The following is a 25,072-nucleotide window of genomic DNA, read 5'->3' on the forward strand; positions in this document are numbered from 1 at the left end:
TCCGCCCCCTTGCACATCCCACAGGACCACCCTTTGCCATACATTGCAACTGGGAAGACCATAGCCCTGACTAGGCACACTTTTGTTGAATCTCTAGCCTCTGCTTAAAAACTTCCAAAGAAGGAGAACTCACCACCTCCCGAGGAAGCCTAGAGGGCATTCCATGTCCTACGACTGAGAGACTGGTGAGAACAACCATCAGTGTCTGGCGCAGGAACGGCCACATTAATGGCCATTGGAACATGACTTAACTCTGACTAATCAAATCATACCTTTTGCAACGATCCCACAAAATACGTTAACTTGAAAGAACGCAGGCTTCTATCAACCTCTGAGTGGGGATGCTACTGCTTGCTAAAAGGGCAAACGTAAGCAAAAAGACTGATGCCTGATGGTCACGTTTCCTTGATAACTAGCATCTTCAGCAAAACCCAGCCTGCTGATTACAACCTACATCACCCCACAGAACGTGACTTTACTGCTCCAACCTGTAAAACTCAAGCAAGCACCATGTTTGAAGAAGCCAGTAAATGCCAGGCTCTGACCACATCTTGCCAGTTTCACACATAATCCATTAAGCTTCTCCCTGACCTGCCATATGCTATCTTGAGCTACATTTATAGCTTATTAGATTCTGTCCTGGTTCTACCCGTGACTCACCAGATTCGGTTCAGGCTTTGCTTTAGGACCAGGGGCAGCTACTACTGCTGAAATCAAACGCTGACAATCCTACATACGTACTCCCAATCTTAGAATGCAGCACTGACCACGGAACAGGCATATCCAGAAACTGAATAATGACTTGCCTGGATTATCTGTTTCCAGAAGAGAAGGGCTGCTATTAATAAAGTAATAATGTTATTTACATATCTAATGAGGTTTTAGTTTTGTTGTTGATTCTGCTTTTTGATGACTTAATCCTGTTAGGAAGCGACAACGGCAAGCCACCTCTGCTCATCTCTTGCCTTGAAGAAGAAGAGTTGGGTTTTATACCCTGCTTTTCATTGCCTGAAAAAGAAGGAGGAGGAGGAGGAGGAGGAGGAGGAGTTCCTCTTCCTGTTCCCACAACAGACACCCTGTGAGATACGTGAGGCTGAGAAAGCCCCTGATATGACTGAAGAAGAAGAAGAGTTGGTTCCTATATGCCGCTTTTCCCTACCCGAAGGAGGCTCAAAGAGGCTTACAGTCACCTTCCCTTTCCTCTCCCCACAACAGACACCCTGTGGGGTGGGTGAGGCTGAGAGAGTCCTGATATCACTGCTTGGACAGAACAGCTTTATAAGTGCTGTGGTGAGCGCAAGGTGTATAATCAAACCTGGCTCTCCAGATTAGAAGTCCACACTCCTAACAACTACACCAAGCATCCTCTCCCAACAACAGACACCCTGGGAGATAGGTGGGGAGAGAGTTTTGTCAGGACTGCTTGGTCAGAACAGCACTATCAGGACTGTGATGAGCCCATGGTCACCCAAATGGCTACATGTGGAAGAGAGGGGAATCAAATCTGGCTCACCAGATTAGTAGCCACTGCTCTTAACCACTATACCACCCTGGATGAAAAGTGAATTTTCACTGGGTTACCATAAGTTGGTTGACCTTAGTCCTGTTATTAATTAAAAAAAAAATCTCTTAAATATGCTTGTTTTGTCATCTTGGCTATAGGCTACCCAAATACTTTTGAAACTGGAAAGTTGTGGTATATGTTCTGCAAATTAATAAAATAAACAAATCAACAGACAGACTGGTGCATGATCGATATATTCCCTTATTTAAAACTTAATATCCCAAAGGCACAGAAAGTTGCAACTCTCAGTGGTGGTGACGTAATAGTACATTGTGTTACTTTGACATTCCTTTGATGATGATGATAATGTGATGATGTTATTTGTTCAGTCGTGTTCGACCCTCAGCGATTCTATAGGAAAGTCTTCACCATGCGTCCCTGTCTCTGACTGCTTCTTTTAGTTGGTTCATGGCCATACCTGTGTTGGCTTTGATCGTGTCAAGCCAGCAGATCCTTTGGTGACCACATTTCCTTTTGCCACTGACAATGGCATTAATGGTTTTTCTAATGAGTTTGATGGCATGATATATCCAAAGTAAGTGAACTTTAGCTGTAATATCTTGCCTTCTAATGATGTCATTTGTTCCTCTCTAAAACTACCTTGTTGGTGACTTTGGCTGTCCATGGTATTCACAGCATTCATCTCCTTTGAAGACCAACACAACTCCTGACTGACCACTGGGAATCCTCCTAGCAACATGCAGAGATATACAACACCAGGTTATAATGCCAGAAAGTTGGGGTCACGCACAGTCAACTATAGCTCCTTATTCCCTATATCTCTGTGGCAGTTAACCACTGACATGCAACTGGTCCTGGTTGCTCTTTGGGGCCACCAATGCCATGGACTGAAAAGAGGTACCACAGTCTGATTCCCGGTATGTCCAAGCTGACTCAACAGTTTGCCAGGGACTGAAATTCTCTATATAAATCTGATTTGCCTGCTACCCTGATTGCCCTTCTCACTCGCTTTCCCCAGCTGCCTTGCATCTGTATTACCCTGCTCTACAAAACCATCTACTCAATTACAACCAGCCTACAGCTTTCCAAATTACACCCTGACTGCACCTTCAGACTGCCAGCCTTGGCAGAATTTCAAAGACACACACACAAAAGTGCTACTCATGTTAGGAGATTAAAAATGAACCGGAACTTATGCAGAACTGTATTTTTGGGGCACCTGTAACTTGTACATCACAGAATATAAGCATGTATAAATAAAACATGCTCTACTTCTTCACTACCTCATCATGAAGCTGCAGGATTATTTATCATTTATGATAGGTTTGTGGACATTTTAGGATCAGCAGTAAATGGCAATCAAGGACACTTCCTGTTGTGTAGGGGGAATGGGGGATTAAGAGAAACACCAAATGTCCAAGACTATGACTAGTATGCCAGAAGGTGGACAATCTATGGGATGTAAGGTTGGTAGGGGCCAGCAGGACATATCTGTATGTGGATATGGGGAGTCAAAAATCTGCATTCCACCTAGGGCACACCTTCCACCCTGCCAATGGTACATGCACCAGTGGTTGAGAACCATTGATGGAGAACATTCTGAAAGTCTCTGCTGAGGGCAGCTATGAAGTCCACCCATCAGTGACAACCAAACAATGAAATGCTCTTATTAAGAGAAAGAGAGACGCCCTTTCATTTTCTAGGTTTTTATTATTATTGTTGTTGTTGTTGTTATAATATTTCGATTTGTTCCCTGCCACTTCCGAATCAGCTCGTGGTGAGTTCCAGAGTCTTATAAAACCTCCATTGAAAGACAAAGTATTCCAACATGGCGGAAAAACCCTCACCCATCCCTTACCACAAGAGGGGTGAGGAAGGAGGTTGACGATGGGGTGGCCGACCACAGCCTCAATCACAGACCTGGCGGAAGAGCTCCGTTTTGCAGGCCCTGCAGAATGCCGAAAGCTCCCGCTTTGTTCAGACTTCAGCTCACTCGAACCTCAGATTCACCTCTTCAACATAAACAGATCAGAGGCAGAGCTGAATTTAGGAATAACAGAATGTACAAACGAGCCATTAAGATGTCTCCCAAGTTCATGCTGTCATCCATCGCATTATGAAACCCGCCCTCTAAACATTCTATTAATAACTGCAGGAGGACACGGACATTTTTTTTCCAAGGCACTGTCCCGCTCCAAGATCCTCAATCCTCCAGCCAATTACCTCCCATGTCCATGTTCCTGATTCTCTTGAGTTAATATAAGAGAAATATCTACAGATGTTAAGCCACTATGTTTAAATAACTGGATTGGGGGGGGGGGAAATCAGACTTAAAATGAGCTAACAGAGAGGCTCAGAATCAAATGTGGAAAATGTTACACCCATCTGAAAAGGAGGCATCACCACCAGACATTTGTTTGGAAAGTTTTAAATGTTTATTTTTCTAGCACAAAAGTGGTTTTACATTTAATTAACTAGGAGGGTCTGTACTTTTGAAACAAACACTTGTTGGCCATCAGCCTCGTAAAAGCCATTCTTTTTAGAAGCTACATTTCAGCAATGATTTAATAAGCTTTAAATCCTATATTGTTCCAATTGTTCACGGTGCTAAAGAAGGAAGATGCCATATTTCCTGAAGACATTACTAATGACAGAATGTATTACGTTTATATGGGTAAGAACTACATTTAAGCATGTCCTGAAATCTTATCCACCCTCAATTTTTTTTAAAAATGGAACTTGAAAATGGTTTAACTTTGGCTAGATAATTTTTCAATGTTTTACCTTCCCATGTAAAAGATCCTCAAAGGCAGTTGGCAGACAGAAAGCTTATTTCCCACTGTTTAAATTCAAGGGGTACATGTTGCCCAAGGGTGACTTGCAAAATCATGAGGATGATCTATCAGTGATGGATTAAAATCTCAAACTTTAAAAAACACATAGAATAAGGTCCAAAACTGAAAACAGAGAAAAGCACCAACACACTCTGAAAAAAAATTAACCAGCTGCCTGAATTCCATCCTTAGCTTATTTTAATTAAACAAAAATTAAATCAATGGGAACCAAGTTGCTATACACCAGATCACAACAAATTCAGCAGCATGAATAGCAGTGGAAGTGAAAAATTGATAATGACATCTAACAAAGGCCAAATTGACTAAAGAGACCCGAGAAGCTTTAGTTACTTTTCTAAATTAATTGTTGAAGAAGAAACTTTCTATGCAGCGGCTTTCAATAAATGAAGAATGTAGCCATTAGGTGAACACCTAGACTTCAATGGCCATGTCAGCTAGAAACCGTATAAAGAGACCCTAAGAGTCTATGAACATTGGCTATCAGGCAGGGACAGCAAGAAGATCGCATATTCCAAGCACCAGGTATTTTAGAGGAATAGAGTTGGTAGTGATGTCCAGGAAAGCCAGAGGATAAGCAGAGTTAGTGATGAGGAGGTGGGAAAAATTGGTGATCAACAATAAGCCCCAAACTTCAGGAGTTCCCTTTTTGACCATTATTTTCTGCTGGTGGGCAAAAGGAGAGATAACCAGGGAGGAAAATATCAGTAGCTCATGTTTCTTGTAAGACTATAATATTGAATGGAGTTAGATATTCTCTAACTTCAAAGGAGTCAAATTTATTAGATTACCCCACAATATTCTTCAGTACGAAGTTAGATTGATTTTAAAGTCATATATTAGTGGCCATGTCTCAGGAGACAATATTTGATCATGGACAATAGAGAAGATCCCTCATTCATATCAGTATTGTTCTCCAAAACCTTAAACTGATTTTTTTTTAGTGGCATGGAGATTGATTAAAAAATCTTCCAATCTACTTTGCTAGGCTTTTATAAAAAATTTGATATCAATATGTTATGCCTGTTTCTGATTCGTTTTTAACAAATGAAAAGGAACCCCCCCACACACACACACAGACACCCTATTCAATAAACAAACCAGATTCCATGTCTTCAAGGGGAAGAGAGAAATGAAGAAATAGCCAGACAAGCCACTCTCTAGGTCAGGCTTTTTCAACCAGGGTTTCGTGATACCCTGCAGTTTCTTGATGGCCTTGGAAAGGTTTCCCAAATGGATGGGAGTTAATTAATTCTTAAAATATTTTTAAAATTTTTCTGGTGATATGACCACATAAGGTCATGGCGACCCGCCTCCCTTCCCAAAATAGCTAATAAAGGTCCTGGAGGGGGTGGGGAGGGGAGGTGTCCCAGGTAGGCATGTACCCAGCTCTGCTTCCCAACCATGCTCTGCTTGATTGCACCACTTCTGGGATTTCTCAAAGCCTGAAGAACATTTCAGGGAGTTCTTAAGGGTAAAAATGTTGAGAAAGCAAAAGAAAGCAGAACAAAACCCCCACAAACACACAACACACCTTCAAACTACAAAGAATAATAAAATAATAGGCATAATTAACAGGAGAATGAAATAAATAAGTACCCTATCTCTGTATGCCAGGTATTCCGCCATCTTATCAATGGACATAGAGAAAATATCCTGAGAAGAAAAGAAGTTCCAGCTTGCCAAAGCAGGTGCCTTGAAACAAAACCAAATCCAAACCATCAAGTCCAAAAGAGCAGATAAAAGATAATAAAAGCCAAAAAAGAAAGTTTAGTTCTTCACAAAGCATAATAGAACACCACTGCCGCATTTTAGGTGTATTACATTTATATTTTTCTGTCCTAAAGAAATAATTTATCACCTAGCCTCAAGTAACAGTAAGTCAACACTATATTTTTTAAAAATAATAATGTTAGACCACTTGTCTTATACCAGTTTCCTCCCCAGTTCAGCCCTGAGCAGCAAAAGCCCATCAAGTCAATGAAAAATCCAGGCCTCTTCCACAAATAGCTCAAACCTGAGCTGTCAGTTTGAAGGGCAACCACGGAGGGCCCTCGCTATGTGGCCATACCATGCTGCGACTTGTACAACACAAACAGGACTTGCTGCTGAAAACAGATAAAGATGACCTTAATCAGTGCCTATTGAAGGAATAAGTACACCGAACCTTAGGAAAAACATCCACAAGCATGCTTGCTTCTCACAAACAGTGGCCACACTCTACACCAGGGTTAGTCAAACAGCGGCCCTCCAGATGTCCATGGACTATAATTCCCATGAGCTCCTAAGCGTTGCTGGCAGGGGCTCATGGGAATTGTAGTCCATGGACATCTGGAGGGCCACAGATTGACTACCCCTGCTCTACACCGAGCTGTTCGTTGCAATTTTTGATCAACTGTCCAATCAAATTGCCTGAATTAATGCAATTCACTCACTCCCAGTACGCTAAAGCCCCAATCTTTATGGGGAAGACCTCTGACATTGTTTGTCAGAAATATGGAGATAATATTTTGTAGAGGAGTAATTACAGTAAGAAAAGAGTCAGCTGTGTTGTTCCACGAATTTCAGCAACTGGAGACGAGCAAGCTTTAATTCCATGCAGTGACGTCAGCTTTCCAGAAAAATCTGAATTGGGAAGGACTCCAGAAAATGTTCTGATGCTCTAAATAGAACTTGCCTTGAATCAACGTATTTATTTTGACATATATAAAAGATTTAAAACAATTAAATATGACATGTAAACACAGCCACACTTGGTGGTGTCAAGTATAGGAGGAAAAAAATCCTTATTTCCCTTTGGCCTATTGCTTTTTAAAGACTCTGAGTCCTTTTCCTCTGTTACTGTAAACTGTTTTAAGTCCAACGCAAGCAGAGATTTTGCTAAAAGTTAGGAATTCATCTTCTACATGACAATGGCTGCCAGACTCCTGATCACTGCAAGATGGAAACAAGAACTTCCCGACATTGACTCTTGGTTAGAGAAATTAAGACAGTATGCTACGATGGCCAAGCTCACCAATTTGGTGAATAGAAGACCACCCAAAAATGTTTATGAGTGCTGGGACTTCTTCCTAAAAATGTTGAAACATAATTTGTTTAATTGGATGTTAAATTTCTGCGTTTTTTTCTTTTTATTGTTAAATGAATAAACAATTTAGGTTTTGCTAAAAGAAGCACAGAGACTGCTCGGGTACTTATATCTCCCCCCTTCCTCTTCATGGAATCACAGAGTTGGAAGGGATCTCCAGGGTCATCTAGTCCAACCCCCTGCTCAATGCTGTCACACAGGAGTCCTTTCTGGAAATAGGGAAGCAGGTTCTAATTTGATACAAATAAGCCCACATGGAGTCTGAGTTCATGCAAATCTAAAGAGCTGGCCTTCCCAAGCATGCCTTGAATTCCCACAAAGATCAACCACGTGCAAGATCTTGTAGAGTTCACAGCCAGCATCAGAGGCCACAATATGATTGCCAGCTTTATCTTTCCTAGGACTCGCTGCTTCACAATACAGGCAAGCACAAACAAGCGTTTAAGACTTGGTGGCTAGCTAGCCTACCTCACCCCTGACAAAACAAAGAGAGACCAACTAGTAATCCACATAATTTTCCTAATGCAGGAAGTGTGTAGCAAGAGGATGACAAGAGCATAAGCGCATCAGAAATCTCACTCCTACCCCCACTGGGCTTTGAGCAGAATGTTAGATGATATACATACAAGCACAGAAGAATGTAAGCTGGAAAATAAATTGTAACAAGCAATTTATTCATTCTTCCTCTCCCAGAGCCTGCATTCTCTGGCTCAGTCTTTAGGGTGTGGTGGCTAAGCTGCACTATCAGAACAAAGTTGAAACATTAGGTTCTTTCCTCTGTCCCATATTACAAATCCCTCTGTTAGCATTTTTGGCGTGTTCAGGGGGATTCTTCCTGGATCTCCAGGTAGTTAACAAAGCTTTTAAGAAACCTTTCCCAACAGGCACAAAGGAGCACTCTCGGATGTAGTCTGCATGTTTTTTTTTTACCCACTCTGAATCCCTTACGTCTACACTGAATTCGATTTCCATTTTGGGCACTTTAAATTTTCCCTCTTCAACATACATGGTTGATCTAGAATGACCCTACCTTTCCCCCACGATATCCAGAAGTGAATCCTCGATATTTGAAAAACGGGCATCAGTAAGTGTGCAGATTTTTACTTTTTGCCAATTAACTCCCTTTTCCATGCCTTGTAGCAAAGCAGTCTTCCCTGGTTGGCCAAGGTGTCAGTTCAAAGACTTCCTGGTTCCTGGTTTCTTCTTCAATGTGTGTGTGTGTGTGGGGGGGGGGGATAGAGGAAGACCTGAGTTCAAATCGATCTGAATTCAGCAGGATCCAGAACGGAAAAAACAAAGTAAGTGCAGAATCAGCCCTTGTCTTTTGACTGTGAATTAATGTGATGGGCAAAATAGACGTCACAACTGAAGTGGCAGAAAAGGCAGAAAAACCAATCCTCACTCAACATTAGCCATTAATTATTTGTATGTGATTTATATTTATACCTTGTGCCCCTGCCCTGAGCACAAAGGAGCTCAGTAGAAACTGGTATCTTGGAAGCATCCTATGCAGACCCCCTTACTACTTGAACTGTATCACAAACCTTCACCAGAAGCCATGACAAGTTAACAAGGCTCTGCCTTGGCTTATAACAAGGGCACCCCATGGGTAAGCCACAGGATCTCATGTGCCTTTTAGGGCTGTGATATTCTTTTCATCCCGCATGCCTTTTCACATACAGTAACACCAGATTCATGCATAGAAACCTGTTCTCTACAGAAAGATTGAAGCAATTATAGGGAAAATACCCTGATGCTCAGTCACAGACACTGATTAAACAAAAAGGGGAGGGAGCTTGGGAGAGGAAAGAGGAATTTATGTTTTAAAGAGAGGGAAATTTACACAATCAATATGAATCTTTTTTATAGACAGAGTGCCATTCATAGGGAAGCAGCTGGGAAGCTAATATGTTCAAGTTGTGTAGGCAAAATATTGTGACAATACCACCAGATTTAGTTTTAATGGCATATGTATAAGTGTAATCACTTTAGTTAGAACTGGGCATACTCAAAACCAGCACAACAGTCCCAACAATAGCTTCTAAACAAGTATACTAATTTTTGTGTGTGTGGTATCTGTTCCAAAAAATATTTCTGGTAAGGCCTTGGAGGAGGAGCGTGTCTCAGGGCTTAAGTGCCACTCAGAGCATAACACCCACTCAGGGTGGCTGTCCTGCCCCTGAGTGCCTCCTCCTCCAACCAGCTTGCCTGTCTGTCCAGCAGCCAGCCAATCGCCTTCTGTCCCCCACCTCGTCCCACTTCCCTCTGAGGCTCGGAGGCTGCAGATCCCTGCTGCATGAGAGCTGCCCTGCATGTGAGTTCCCTAACAGCTACCTGCAGCCTATCCAGGACTTGGGGAGAGAGATAGGCCATCAACAGAGTTCTTCTACTGCACCCCCCCCTAATCTAGCGCTCCTTGTATTCCTGAATACAATGGGCTTGGCCCATAGTAATATATATATAATTTCTACAGTGTAATATGCTGTAATAGTTTAATCTCCTAGTGCTTAAAGAATGTAAGCTATTTATTTATTTATTTATTTAATACCCCTCTTTTCTCTCACAATAGGGATCAAAGCAATTAATATCCTAACAGCCTACCCAAGGTTAGGCTGAAAATGTATGACTGGCTCAAAGTCACCAAGCAACCCTCAATGACAGTGTGGGGATAGAATCCATATATCCCTGATTTCTTAATATTTAGCCGGCCCCCTAAATTCCCTCTAAACATCTGGAAGAAGTTCCTGACTGAGCGGTTTCTAACAGGCTTCCTCGGGAGGTGGTGGGTTCTCCATCTTTGGAAATTTTTTTAACAGAAGCTGGATAATCTGATGGAGAGGCTGATTCTGTGAAAGCTTAAAGGGGTGGCAGGTTACAGTGGATGAGCTGAAGTAAACCACACGGAATGACACTTGCCCTTATCAGACACATTTTAATACCAGCCTTTATTCTTTAAGCCATATTGAAAAGAATGTTGCAGTTTAAATGCCTGGTTCACAAGTACAGTAAAAATACATAAGTTCAGGTTAATTTGTAAAGTGGTGACTATACTACTGTATTCCCCCAAATTCCACTTATACTGATTTTCTATTAAAGAATGATGCATAACACAACCATCAATCAACTCTGATCATAAATACCTTTCCTGCTAAGGAGGCAAGAAACACCCCCTCCAAATTGTGTTCTCAACTTCCCCTTCTCACTTTGTTTACCCCAAGTAAGAACATCGCTATTCAGAGTGAATTTTACTTAATGTGACTCCAAACGACCTGTAATATAAACAGTTTCAAAGACAAGCAAAGGTTTGCCATTTCAGTTCTAAGTTGAATTTTTTAAAATGTGCTACATCACACCCAGGTCTTAATATTTATTTATTTATTACATTTGTATACCACCTTCCCATGAGGCTCAGGGCAGTTCACACAGAACATAAACGAGAACAATACAGCAAACTTAGTGATTATAACAATGGAGGAAACAGTAATAATAATAATGATAAACAGAGAAATAACATTCTAACAGGGTAAACAGTTTAACAGGCCCATACTTGGTCAGACTCATCATAAGGGGAGGGAGGTTAGGGGGAGTCTAGTAGATGTTAATTAGCTTCGGTCGAACTCAGCCAAATGCCTGGCGGAGGAACAACCAAATGCCTGACGGAGGGGTATGGCTGGGCTTTGTGAGCCAGGCCCTTGGTGAGATCCAGGGCTTGGTGGACAGCAGAAGTACGCAACACAGAAAATCACACACCAAAATTAAACTAACTTCTCATTTTATTAGTGATGCCATGCGCACTGTAAACAAGTGACAGCTATTTCTAAGAGATTTTTTAAAAATTTGCATGCACGCATGTGTGTGTGTGTCTCCCATCTAGATGGCTTTCTTTCTCTGCTATGTATGATCTTGGCTGCGGATCAGTTCGTGCTTCTTTGCAATCTCTAGGCCCCATCTGGAAGATGCAACCCTAGCAAAGCAGATCAGTTGTATCTGGGTGATGTTATTTCTGGTGACATGTCACATCCGGGGGGCAAGGCAGGGAGGCGTGGCCAGCTGACCACTTGTGGTATGCCTCGAAGCCCAAAAAGCTGAAAAGGGCTGTCTTAGAACAGTATTTTGTCTTGTTAGCTAATGCAATCACAAATGGAGCTGGCATGAAACAGATTTATCCTGAATGCCTAGCAGATCACTTAGAAACAGGGGGAAAGCTTTGCTGAGTCACTGGCAGACTGCGTGTTTGTCATATATGCGGCACCAAATGAACCTTCTGGTATTGTTGTACTGGCTATAGTTACATCTCACTTTCATCATTCCATCTTACTAACCCTGGGGCTTGTGTATCTATGAGGGCTGGTGAGAAGGATCACTAACAGAGAATATTCAGCTCCTCAAAGTACAATTCCCAGAATTCTCTGGGAGAAGGGGTGACAATGTTATAAAGATGACATTTTTAGTGCAAGAAAGGAACTCTGGCCTGAGACGTCTCATTTCCAGGTCCAGCAGATAAAGCCATTATGGACCCTACTGAAATGCAGACTAATCCCCCCCCCAAGTGTCCACTCAAGAAAAGAAGATAGTCTTAAACTAGCACACAAGTTACGTAGTTACAATAATTAAAAATGGTGTGTGGGGTGGAGTCTTACATCCAGGAATCATCTCTCTTTTGAAGGAATGCTAGTAATGAAAAAAAATTATTAAAGCATTACCCAAACTGACGGAAAGAAGCAAAATTCTAACAGCTGGCCGAACTTTGTTCTTCCTGACAAATGTAAGACAACATACGTACTGTGAAAATTAATGTGAATTACTCATGCACACTGCTGAACTTTACAATTCACTGTAGCGGCTCAGGAAAAAGACCTCGGGTCATTGCAGAGAGCTCTCTGGAAGCATCTGCTTGGAAAAAAGAGCCACAGAGCAAATAAAGCATTCGGCCTCTAAGGGGAACACGAGATTCCACAGTGCCCTTGACCAAGCCAGCAAAACTGGAGCCAGGTTAGTAAATTAACCCTAGGCTGTAAGCAGAGGGCAGGAGGGTATCACAGACACTTCTCTAAGCCTCCATTCTGAATTCAGGCTAAGCTGACTACAATCCTACTCCATGAGCCTCTACCTTTCAGCCAGAAACTGTATGAATGCTGGTGTTCAAGTCCCAGATGTGTGCCTTGCTCCTCCTCTTCCCGTTGCAATTGGTTTCTGCCTTTCTATAGTCTTCCCCTTACTTTTCAGGAGACTTTGTGCAACAATGCACACAATCTGAGCATCTTGTAATACATCTATCACACACGCACCAGCTTCGTGTTGTTGCCTATTCCCACTGTTTCCCGATACTGTTAAGTTCCTCCTAGGTCAGTGGTTCTCAACCTTTCTAATGCTGCGACCCTTGAATACAGTTCCTCATGTTGTGATGACCCCTAACCATAGAATTATGCAAGGGTTCTTTCACAGAAATTAAACCGAAACTGACCAATGGCGTGAAGATCTATCATTCATGATTGTATATAAATTGTTTTTCCCCCCAGGGTTTCTCAGTTCAGTTCTGCCTCTTGTCCCACCATGCTGATCTTGCTCTTTTCCACTGCTCCAGACAGACAAATGCTCTATCTCAATCTACCCCGCAAGGCTGTTGTGTGGATGGCGCCCCCCCCCAGCCAAGCTGCTTGCCCTGCTGCGACCCCTGTGAAAGGTTTGTTCAACCCCCAAAGGGGTCCCGACCACCAGGTTGAGAACCACTGTCCTAGGTCCTGCTAGCCACTATGCCCTACTCTGTACGGTTTGCCTTACCAACCACCATGTCCCTCTGGGTGGTTTGCCTGAACAAGGGATTTACAAATTGAACCCATTTGAGCACTTTGGCCTATGACTTTACCTCACCACTCAGAAAAATAGTTCAGCCCTACCATGATATATCCGGATCAAATTTCTCTGTTCCCAAGAAAAACATTGCAGGAACCACTGCGTGTGTTAAGATGAGGTGTCTGCAAACAAGATCTAGCGAAACCCTTTACATTTGCACGGAGGCATGGGCCAAGGTGGTACCCTTGGCTCACTTTCACTAACCTTGCTCTTGTTTTATTGGCACCTACTATTAGAAAACATCCGGTGATAAAAATTTAAGACACAAGGTTCTGAACTCCAGACATGCACTAATAAGGATCTTTACAGCCTCTCTGATCAAGAACGTTCCTCTCCCACGCCTGTCTGAAATAATCACAACATTTGGTCCCCCTGTCAGGACAGAAGATTAATTGGATCCGGGGCTTCCCACCACAACCGTTTTACGTTAACTAGCCTTCTATATGGCAATGGTATAACAATTAAGTATTTGGGAATACTAGTCACCATTAAAGATTCAGTGGAAGCCACTTTAGATCTGGGGCAGTAGTTTGCAAAACAGTATCCAAACAGATGGCAGGCCCTAGAGCTATCATTATGGGGTTGGATGAATGCGGTAAAAATTAATGTACTTTCCATTCCAATATATTTTACAAACCTCCCAATCACCCACTGTTTTATTTATGGAGGATAGACAGACTCCTATAGTCTTAACAAAAACGATGCACAATCTGTACTACCCTACAACTGCCCATCCAGGGTGGGGATTTTGGCTTTTCCTAGTTTCTATATCAATTAAGTTTTCTACCTCAATTGCTTATGACCTATATGCCCCGCCCCCTCAAAAGGAATACCATTAACCCATGCAACAGAGCTTACACATTTGACATATGGGATATTTTTCTACTTTAAATAATTCCAATGTGCAGGAAAAAATCTCCCCACACCAATAAAGTGTTTGAAGTGCTATACACCACAAAGTCTTCAGAGCTTTAAAATACAGTTTGACGTGAGCCAGAATGGTTCACCCCTGTCCTTCATCACACTGAATAACACACAACTATTGGCCTTCTTTGAAAAGCAGTGGTTTTTACATTTGTAACAAAAACAAACAAACAACCCCCCCCCCCCCCGTAAGTTTTGAATTTAGATTATTGGTCAACAAACTGTCATGGATTTTAAAAGAAAAACACCTGGACTGAGTAATTCCAAAAACTTGTATATTGAGATACTTTTCTGCCTCTCTCTCAGTGCAGTAAATATTTTCTAAGTCAGGGGTCCCCGACATTCTTGAACCTGAGGTCACTTTTGGAATTCTGAGATATAGTGGGTACAACCACAAAATGCTGGCCATAAAATGCATTTTGGCTGCAGAAGGTAGAGCTAGCTACGAAACAGTTGCCCTTGCTTACCTTCAGTCACAGTGAAAATCCTTGTGCTTTGATGGCAGATGCTGTCAAGAACACCATAAAAAAAAAATCTGCACAGCCAATCAAAATCCTTACAGAGCAAACCCCCCCCCCAACCTGATCCTTCCGACTTCCTAAAAACATTTGCCATTTGCCAGAAAAAAGATGTCAGCAAGCACCACAGAACTCACAGGCATCTTATTCGAAGTCATACTTTTTCAAACTTTTGATCATGGAGGAGCCCCTGAAATATATTTTCAAGCTTGGAGGAGCCCCAGAAGTGAGGTCAGCTGGCCACACCTCCCTGGGAGAAATGGAAGTAACCGGGTCCCTAGTTTGTGGCCGAGTCCATGAAGGCAGGAGGGGAAAGACCATGGACCCCCCCCCCGATCGCCTGTGGACCCCTGGTTGGGAATCCCTGCTCTAAGTTCTCAGGTTGTCATGAACAGCTGTATCTAGAAAACTGATTCATTGTTTTATTCCAACAGCAAAATCTATCCTGGGTACTTTATATTTATATATGTATCTTGGGTACTCTTTTGCTTACAGAAAGCACACTATAATTGGTCCATGGCTGTTGGGGACATTTTTTGACTACTGTGCAGGTGACAATGCCCTTAAGCGGACCAAGCTGTATATCCAATTCAGTATGCGTTCTGCTGAGAAAAAGTTAAATCAGGGAGGAAATTCAGCCTGGGATATCAATTCTCTTGATGTTTCTCTTTAATATATACTGATCAATGTCTTTGGAGGGCTCACCACTCTGACCAGCATGTATGCTCCATATGTTCCATATATCTGTGTTCAATGATCCATGTGGTTAAGGTGCTGGACTAGATGGACCACTTGTCCAATCCAGCAAGGCTCTTCTTACGTTAATGAGTCAGGACAGATTGTTCCAGAAAAAGAGAATTGGACCGTTAGAAGCAACTGAATTGAACTGAACACACTAGAATAAGTACAGAAGTCACAGGTGAAGGCAGGGAATCTTGCAGATTTGTCCTTTTCTGAGACACTGCTACATTTATACATTCTGCCATTTAATTCTAGAGCCATTTAATCCTATGAGCCAACCTTGGGTTTAAGTGCTCTCTGACACAGCCCTCTGTGCTCCAGACCTATTTTGTTTTAGAAGAAGTAAAATTCATAGGTGTGTCATTTGGAAGCTTTTTAAAAAGCTGGACAGCTGAGACCTCCAGAATTATCAAAATGGAGGACTCTCTTGTCTTCTAAAGAAGCAATTCCAATCAAACAGCAGACCTCATTTGCCTTACCAACCACCATGTTCCTCTGTGTGGTTTGCGTGAACAAGGAATTTAGAAATTGAATATATTTTGGCACTCTGACCTATGATTTTACCTTACCACTCAGAATAATACTTCAGCTCTATCATGACACATCCAGATCAACATTTTCTGTTCCCAAGAAAAGTGTTGCAGGAACCACTGAGTGTATTAAGATTCGGGTGTCCACAAACAAGATCTAGTGAAATCCATTAGACTTGCACAGAGGCAAGGGCCAAGGGGGTCCCCTTCTCCCACTTTCACTAACCTTGCTCTTGTTTTATTGGCAACTACTCTTTACTACAACTGAAAGTTTTGCTTACAGACAAGTGGAAGAGGACCATCTTGAATGTTTGTAGGCGCTGCAGAAGTATGTTCTTACACACACAGTTGCTGTCCCATTTGGGGGAAGCATGATTATCAGTGCAGTCCTAAACAGAATTATGCCTTTTGAGGGCTTTTAATGGATTGAGAAGGGTATAATTAGGGCAGCACTGCTAAATACAACCACCCATATTGGCAGCCATTTCACTGGACTCCAAGCCATTTTGAGACACTGCAAGGCTATACATCCCAGTGGCCTTGCTTAGAAGGGTTTTACTGGCATCATTCGGGGTAAGTGAAGTATCCCCTCCTCATGCGTAGGTCCACGTGACACAATGCAGCCCTGCAAAACTTTGGAATGAGAATTTCAAATCTAGTGATAAATATATTGTGGCCTATATAATGCTGGCTCATGTGGCCCTCGAATTTGAGGAATGGCACCACAAAAAGGAAGCTGACTTGTAATGAATTAGACAATTGGCCCATCATGGTCAGCACTGTCTATTCAGACTGGGGATGGCCTCAGGTGGAGGGTCTTTCACATGACTGATCCTTTTTACTGGAGATGCTAGAGATCGAACCAGTGACCTTCTGATTGCCAAGCAGAAGCTCTATCATTAAGCCACAGCCCCTCCCTTACACAGGATGACCATGTACAACAGGGGTAGTCAAACTGCGGCCCTCCAGATGTCCATGGACTACAATTCCCAGAAGCCCCTGCCAGCGAATGCTGGCAGGGGCTTCTGGGAATTGTAGTCCATGGACATCTGGAGGGCCGCAGTTTGACTACCCCTGATGTACAAGATTGAGAAAGTGTCACTGAATCCCTTAAAAAAAAAAAAAAGATCCCTGCTGGATCATACCAAATATCCAGCTAGTTCAGTATCCTTTTTTTTCCCCTAACAGTGATACTTATTTTATTTTAATCTTGCTTTCCAACCAAACATCAGCCCTTAAAATAAGCATCAGTGACCGGTTTAATTCAGCCTGTGGCTAAGAGATCAGCAATGAAGTCACGGTGGGGGGGGGGAGAAGTGAGGGGAGGCACTCCCCTGAATACTCGGAGACTAGACCCTTTCAATTACAATAGCACGAATCTTCTGAAAGCATCTCTGAAAAACCACTCAAATCTTGCAGTAATTTTTTTTAAAGAGCAACCCAAGCTGCTCTTAAACCTGCACTCCCCAACAAAACCCAGATTCTCCCACGGGACTCAAAGGAAGACGGCTTTAATGCTGCATTTCCCATGATAGGAAAAACCCAAGTATAAGAAATCCTAAACCATGTGTCAAAAGTGGAAGCTGAAACACAAATGGAAGTGGGAGGAGGAGCTGTGTCTTTTCGACTCGGGAAGTAAGTGGCAGCTACTCTTACGTCCCACTTATTTACCCAGCAATGAACACCCGACGCTGTAACCGAGGTCCCAATCACTGCACAATCCTTGCCTGCTCTTTGGGGAAGGAGTCACAGAATAAGCCAAAACGGAAAAGTAATAGGGAAAGTCTGTAACATACCGAACGTGCAGAAGGTGAAGCCCTCGCTGCTGCCCAGTCATCTCTATGCAATCTCTCTGCTTTGTAAGATATGGGTGGCACAAAGAGAACGTGCAAAAGGGGGGAGAAAAAAACCCAACAGCCACCCCCATGCACTCCACGCATCTGCAACCACAAAGACTCATGCTTGCAATGAGATAACTCCAGATGCTAAAAATAACCAGCCGGCTGCAATTCCCACTGTATGTAGCTGGGCAGAAACACTTCATTTCCCCCCAAGCACGCTTCCTTCTAGGCTGAAAGCTGAACTTGGGGTGAACAAACCACGGAGGCCTACACAAAACGCCGCCCCCCCCCACAATGACTAACCAGAAAAAAAAACTTTTGCATTGGGGGGGTTTAAGTCCAAATCGATCCCCTTCTGATTTCTCGGTATTTTTTATTCGGAAGAAATCAGAAGAAACTAACAGATTCTGTTCCTGCACCCTGGGTGCTAGCTTTGGCTTATTTTTTTCCCTAGTTATTACTGAGGTAAGCTATTCTGCCAACAAGGAGCAATGTTATCTCTGGTTTAACCTAGAGGAGAGGGGAAGAGACTGTACAAGAGCAAGCACAGCATGCATGACATCAAATATGGCCTCTAACGCATAATACGGTAACTGCTGCCAAATTCTGAATACTGAGGCTTTTCTTTTAAAGAGATGCTTAGCTTAAAAAAATGCTTTGATGCCTGCCTTTCTTGCTGTGGAGAACAAGGCCAGATTATATACAACATAATACATTGGCACAAACCAGGGAGACCAGCCTCCAGGTGCGATCTCGGATCCCCCAGAACTGCAGATCAAACCAGGGGTAGTCAAACTGCGGCCCTCTAGATGTCCATGGACTACAATTCCCATGAGCCCCTGCCAGCGAATGCTGGCAGGGGCTCATGGGAATTGTAGTCCATGGACATATGGAGAGCCGCAGTTTGTCTACCCCTGGTCTAGACAACTGAGATCGGTTTCCCTGGAGAAAATGGATGCTTGAGAGGTCCATGTCCTCCCCAGACTCCATTCCCAAATCTCCATAAGTTTCCAAACTCTAGTCTGGAAATCTTACCCCTCCATCCTCTGCTGGTGGCCAGGGGGACCGGCAACCTGAGCACAAAACTGAGGTAATGCAGATGGAGAGTCAGGGAGGGCTAGTTTCAAAAGGATAAACTGCAACATCACTGCACGATATGCATTCCCTAGCCATTTATTCCTCTTTCTGAAAGTCAGTGAGTGAAAAATGGTGGCGGTTGTTTTCTTTTTAATGACCCATGAGTGCATTTGCAGTGGGAAACTAGTGGGCAGAATGGTTAAGTGCTTATAAATTCTCCTTGGCAAATGTTCACCTTACATTCACTTTGCCCAATGAGAATTCTGCACCTTTCGCCTTCCAAAATGTGGCTTTACTTTCTGTGCTTCAAAAAAGGACCCACTAAAACTGGGCTCCACCCAGCTGTATTATTTCCTGCAAGTCTGAGCGGAGAGGGCATACTAATTTTGTCCCCACTTATTTCAAACTCTCTGTTGCTGAGAACAGTGGCTGCATCGACATTCCACCCAAGAAGGTAGCCTGGCTGGCGTGATGCTGGTATGTACTGATTTTTAGTGAAGGAAGGTAAGGCAAGGGTGGATAGGAGAGAGACAAAGCATAGCTGCGTTAGAGATGGCTTTCTTCTCAAAAACAGAGTCCTGGGACATAGATGGACAAAGCCCAACATTCAGTCTTGAAACTTCCATTAGTCATGCTCTGGAAAGAAGCCACTGTATGTGGAAGGGCAATACTAAAATAAACACTTAAAATTTAGAGGAAAAGGGAGCTTCTACAGGCAAATGTTACTGAGCAATTCTGTAGAGATTTACTCCACTCTTCGCCATTCAAATGGAACAAGGGTGGAAAACAGAACAGGGTTGGATCCAATGAAAGAACCATGCAAGGTCTCCTGAAGGATCCCAGATCTCCCCAGCTTTACCCTTCCTCTCAGCAGCCATTTACAAGCCTAGAGCACTTTATTCCCATTGTCCTGGGGCCCATGTGGAGTAATAGTTACTTGGCCTATCAGCTGCAGAGGAAGAGGGGTGAAATTCCATCCTATTACTTCTTCCATAAGTGGAGTTCCATTCATGAGGGACAGGAGGGAATGATTTCTTCTGCCACCCTACATACTGCATTCTCTTGAGCCACAGGGATCCGAAATGGCTGTCGGGGGCAGGGGAGAGGGAAAACCCGGGAAGACAGATGAACATCAACACCTTCTGCTGACAGATTACAGGATCGAGCCCATATATTCCTGCCCAAAGACAACAGACTTTTGCAGGTTCATCCTAAAAGGAAAATCTACACCTCAAAACAATACATACATTTATTGTCTTTCCAGGTTTTATAGCTTTTCTAGTGGAATCCAAATAGTTTTTACGTCACATGGCTCCATAAACCAGGATATCAAGACAACATGGCAGATCACGCAGTACTCAGCAACGCCAAAAAGCTCTACTCATACTTTGTTTAATTTTCCCCCTGCTACTCACTGACTACTCACCAGATGACACACAATGTCAGTATTCTGCCTGATACTGAGCAGTTTCAGCTATAGTTAAGCACAAGGAAATTATCTTTGCACACAATCTTTCAAGCATGAGTTATATTGCAGAGTGTGTGTCTGTGTGTGTGTGGGGGATTTATGTTAATATCACAGAGCACAATTTTTATTTTCATTTAACAATGCTTGTATATACTATATGATCGTTAGAAGCTTCATTTTTATGAAAACAAAATAGCCAGCTGCCAAAACTAAAGAAATTACGGAAAATTTCAGACATGCTCAATATGAATATTAACGAAAGAAAACATTACACCTGAATTTGCCATAATAGCAGGATGGAGCCTCCACATTAAGACGCAATACTCAACTGAATGCAACATGCTGGGATAAAACAGCAGGGAAATGTCACTATCTCCATTTACTACAAGCCATCACTCAAGCTCCTATTGGCCAGATGATGGGAAGAGCACATGACCTGAGGATGAATGCATGCAGGACACAAGTTCAGCCCCAGGATAGCCAACCTATCACATCCTTGCAGCCTTTCCTCCCTAATTCAACCCCCTTACCTCTTGTTTTGGAGAAACCCAACATTCAGGGTTGCCATAGCAACCCAAAATGGCACCCAGGTGTCTTCTGCCCCCCCCCCGGGGATGTGTGCACACGTCCAGATATCATGTTCTACTATTTCAGGGTTTTTTTAAAAACACTTAAAATTTCTCTGCAAACCTGGAGCCCCATCCCCATTCAAGTTTCTAGAAGCATCTGCCTTATCCTGAATTCTACCCTCTTGTAGGATTTTTAAAAATAAACATAGTGGGGCCACTTGGGACTTTAGAAAGCATGATCATAAAAATTGCCACTACACATTCGCCGTACAGTAAGCACAGAGTGCCAGAATAAAAATCACAGAATGAATAACATTTCCCCCCATGCTGCTTCATGTTAGGTCTGTTTATCTAACCAAGAATGACAGAAGGAATACATCTATTAAATCTTTCTGCTTAATCTCATGGAAAAAAATTATACAATTCAAATTCTCTCTCAATGTACAGAATTAACAGGTCATGCGAATTTTTTTTTTTTTGAGAGATACTATATTCTACTTACTCACTGGCTGACATTTTTTTTTAGAGCATGCTTCTCCTCAGGGTGAATCACCAATGACTATACTCTCATGAATCTGGCTTAAACGAACTGGGGAGGGAAAGAAATCTGCGAATGCTTTCCTTTCAGAAATAAACCAGGCACAGCCATAATCGTGAGAGGCAAACAGCTTTTTATTCGAACATTAAAAAGAATTAAGTAAGACACAGCATAATATTTGCAGTTTTTTGAGGGATGTCTGGACCCTTTGAACCGTAATCTCAAACACATTAGGAAATCCCACACAGGTATACTTAAACCTTAATAGAAGTTTGACTGTCATGACTTATGCCTAAGACTCCCAGGTAGTTCAGTGGGATTGGTGATAGAGCCCTAGGCCTCCTCCTTGTTTGTTGTAGTGGTTAGGAGTGCGGACTTCTAATTTGGCATGCCAGGTTCGATTCTGCGCTCCCCCACATGCAACCAGTTGGGTGACCTTGGGCTCGCCACGGCACTGATAAAACTGTTTTGACCGAGCAGTGATATCAGTGCTCTCTCAGCCTCACCCACCCCACAGGGTGTCTGTTGTGGGGAGAGGAATGGGAAGGCGACTGTAAGCCTCTTTGAGCCTCCTTCAGGTAGGGAAAAGCAGCATATAAGAACCAACTCCTCATCTTCTTGTTGTTCATATCAGAACTACAATTCTCAGGGTTCCCTGGGGAGGAGGACTTTAAGCCTATAAAAACAAATTAATCCCTGGAATCTGAAGTCACCAAAGCCTAACCCTTTGCCCAAAGCTTCTCAACCATTAAACACCTATTAATGAGCCTGGGTTTTCACACAACGTTTCAAGTATGGCACAGGGCCAAAGAAACTTATCAACCATTTGAGAATACGTGGAAACCATGGAGCATCACCAGTCATGTGAACAAGCCACCTGGTGACAACGGGTAAATGTCACAACCTGCACTCACCGTCCATTGTGTTTGGAAACCATGCAGGCATATCCTCCCTGCAAAGCGAACACCATGCATACCTAGGCTTTTCAGTACTCTCAATGCAAAACAAAAAGTCCAGGCATATGATGTTCAAAAGTCAGAGGAGGGGGCACACTGCACGCAAGCCAGAATTACCAAAAGCTCAGGCTTCCCTTCTCTAAATTTAAACCCTAAACTGGCAAAACTGCTGTGAACAAATGAACCAAAACCATGAGCCCAGGCTTTTTTGACAGCCTCGGAAGGGTTTCCTGAATGGGCGGGAGTTAATTATTTTTAATATATTTTAAAAGATTTATCTGGTGATATGACTATATATACTCAACCCCCTCTCCCAAAATGGCCAATGATGGGCCTAGAGGGGGTGTGGGAAGAGGAGGAGCCTGAGTGGGCATGTCCACAGCTATGCCTCCCAACCATATTCTGTACGATTGTGACACTTCTGGCGTTTCTCGAAGCCTGAAGAATGTTTCAAGGGTCTCTGAATGGTCAAAAAGTTGAGAAAAGCTGATCTAGCCAGTGAATCTGCTGTATGTCACCATCTTACTACCAAAGTTTCGATGCTGGCAACCAATCCTAAGCACAATCATAATTTCTAGGAACCCAGAAAGTGTGGTTCCCAGGATGCTTCTTGCTCTGACAAAATAGTTATACTACCTTGAAAATGGGTCCCATAACTGAATCAAGCTTAAGTACAAGACAAGAGAAGAATGCTAGATAGAAATCATGCCCGCCCTTCAAAGCCATCTCTAAGCAATGCAACAATCATAATCATTATAGGCCTGAAAAATCATTTAAAATTCTTAGAGGTCAGGGAAAGATTTTTTAAGAAGCTAAGATGACTCAGGCACAATGCCGTGGCAGTCTATATGTATCTGGGGGAGGGGGGGAGACAAGGACAGGAATTAACTGAATCTTGTAGAGCTGGGGGTAAAATGTTTCTCCCTTGAGCAAGACACTGGAAGGTATCTTTGGTATAAAAAAAAAAGAAATATTGTCATCTGGTGAGTGGATCTAAATGGGTGCTTATCCTGGCAGTAGGGGAAACTGAAATTTCATAGAGTACAGAGAAAATAAACAGAACAAAAATACCATAATATTTAAAGAAAACCAAATTATTTGCAAGACATCAATTTTCCATTTTGGAAGTCCAGCATTAGGAAAGAACCATACAGACAGTTATTGAAGGATCAAGCCTTCTATTGGTTAACGTGTCAGGAGTTAACCTTATGCTAACTTGACTGTGGCTTCATCTTCTGATATTTTACTTCTGTTTGCCGTAGTTCTTTCTCTTCATGAAAAGAGGTGCTAGAAGTAGGCTGCATCTATGCACATGTGAAATATGCTACGCTAAGCCCTTGACTACTGCAACCAAGAAGAACTATTTCAGTAATTATGACACCTCTACCTTTGTTTTAATTTATAACAGATAATTAAAGAATCTTAACATGAGTCTTATTGAATTGGAGCAAAGTGCATCTAGTTCAGCATCCTCTTTCTCTCAGTATAGGAAGGCATCATAGACACACACATACACACACACAAACAGATAACACTTTCCCTAAATACATGAAATATGCTTATGCCCCAAGCATACCAATTCAAAATGGTGTAAGCTACATATGGTTCTCCGTTGACGGAGTTCACAGAAAATCCAAACAACTCACATGCAGAGCAAATTCTCTACTGGGAACATGAGGGATTGCTAACTACTGCTTTTATCTCTACACCTACACACAGCAAAGGGGAGGGACTATGAGAAAGTCACCTGGACCAATAAATATGCCTTTATCAGTAACAGGCCAGAGCAGTTCAGAAGATATCCCCTGACACCTGCAAATACTGTAGGTCAAGGACTTTGATTGATGTCTTCTGCATGGTAAGTACTGAACCTTCACTTCTCCCTTCTCCTGCCCTTGAGTCTTGAGTGCAGATGGCTTTCTGGATATGCTAGTCTTATCTTCCCACTTCTATGAGCTTCACAAAGCCAGTGCAGGTTCAGATGCAAAGTTGTCGCAGGAGTGCCTTGCTATGCTCTTTCACAATGGCAAGTCATAAACAGCTTTCTACTAAAAGTGCAAACATTTTATTCTTAACAAAAACTGACTTGCCTTACTCACGCCATGAGATACTGACCAGCAAGGATAATTTAATAGCTTTTGTGCAATCTGAAGTTTAGTACAAGTTACTTGGATTCATACAGAATAAGCAAAACACAATCATGACCACACACCTGTGTCTTCCCATGTCTCTCAGCTTCATGAGCAGGGGTGTATAATTTTAAACTTTCTGAAAGGTAAGCAGTATAAACTGGCCAGGTCTTTTGTAATTTCCAGGAATCTGGATTCCTATTCTTGGCCGGTCTTAGAAAGCAGTATCTTTCTCTAGAGCAGGGGTTGTCAAACTGCAGCCCTTCAGATGCCCATGGACTACAATTCCCATGAGCCCCATGCCAGCATCTGCTGGCAGGGGCTAATGGGAATTGTAGTCCATGGACATCTGGAGGGCTGCAGTTTGACTACCCCTGCTCTAGACCAGTTTAGCTCTAAACCAAGGCTTAACACTTGCTCTGGATCCAGTTAAGCACTGAGGTCATGAGATTAGAGAGTAAAA

General features: G+C 42.7%; 1 protein-coding gene across 5 annotated transcripts in view; it reads right to left on the bottom strand.

The window, feature by feature from the left end:
* TAOK3 (TAO kinase 3) overlaps positions 1–25,072 on the bottom strand; it is a 116,546-nt gene that overhangs the window by 81,988 nt on the left and 9,486 nt on the right. The window contains exon 1 of one of the 5 annotated variants that reach the window (XM_077307282.1): positions 17,828–17,880. The exons of 3 other annotated variants lie outside the window; for them this stretch is intronic. The gene's annotated coding sequence lies outside the window, so the exon portion shown is untranslated. Of the gene's footprint in view, positions 1–3,383; positions 3,403–17,827; positions 17,881–25,072 lie in introns of those variants that run through there. One more of the 5 variants, XM_077307285.1, reaches the window with a different exon arrangement.

This window comes from Paroedura picta, chromosome 13 (genome assembly GCF_049243985.1).
Source record: "Paroedura picta isolate Pp20150507F chromosome 13, Ppicta_v3.0, whole genome shotgun sequence".
NCBI lineage: Eukaryota > Metazoa > Chordata > Lepidosauria > Squamata > Gekkonidae > Paroedura > Paroedura picta.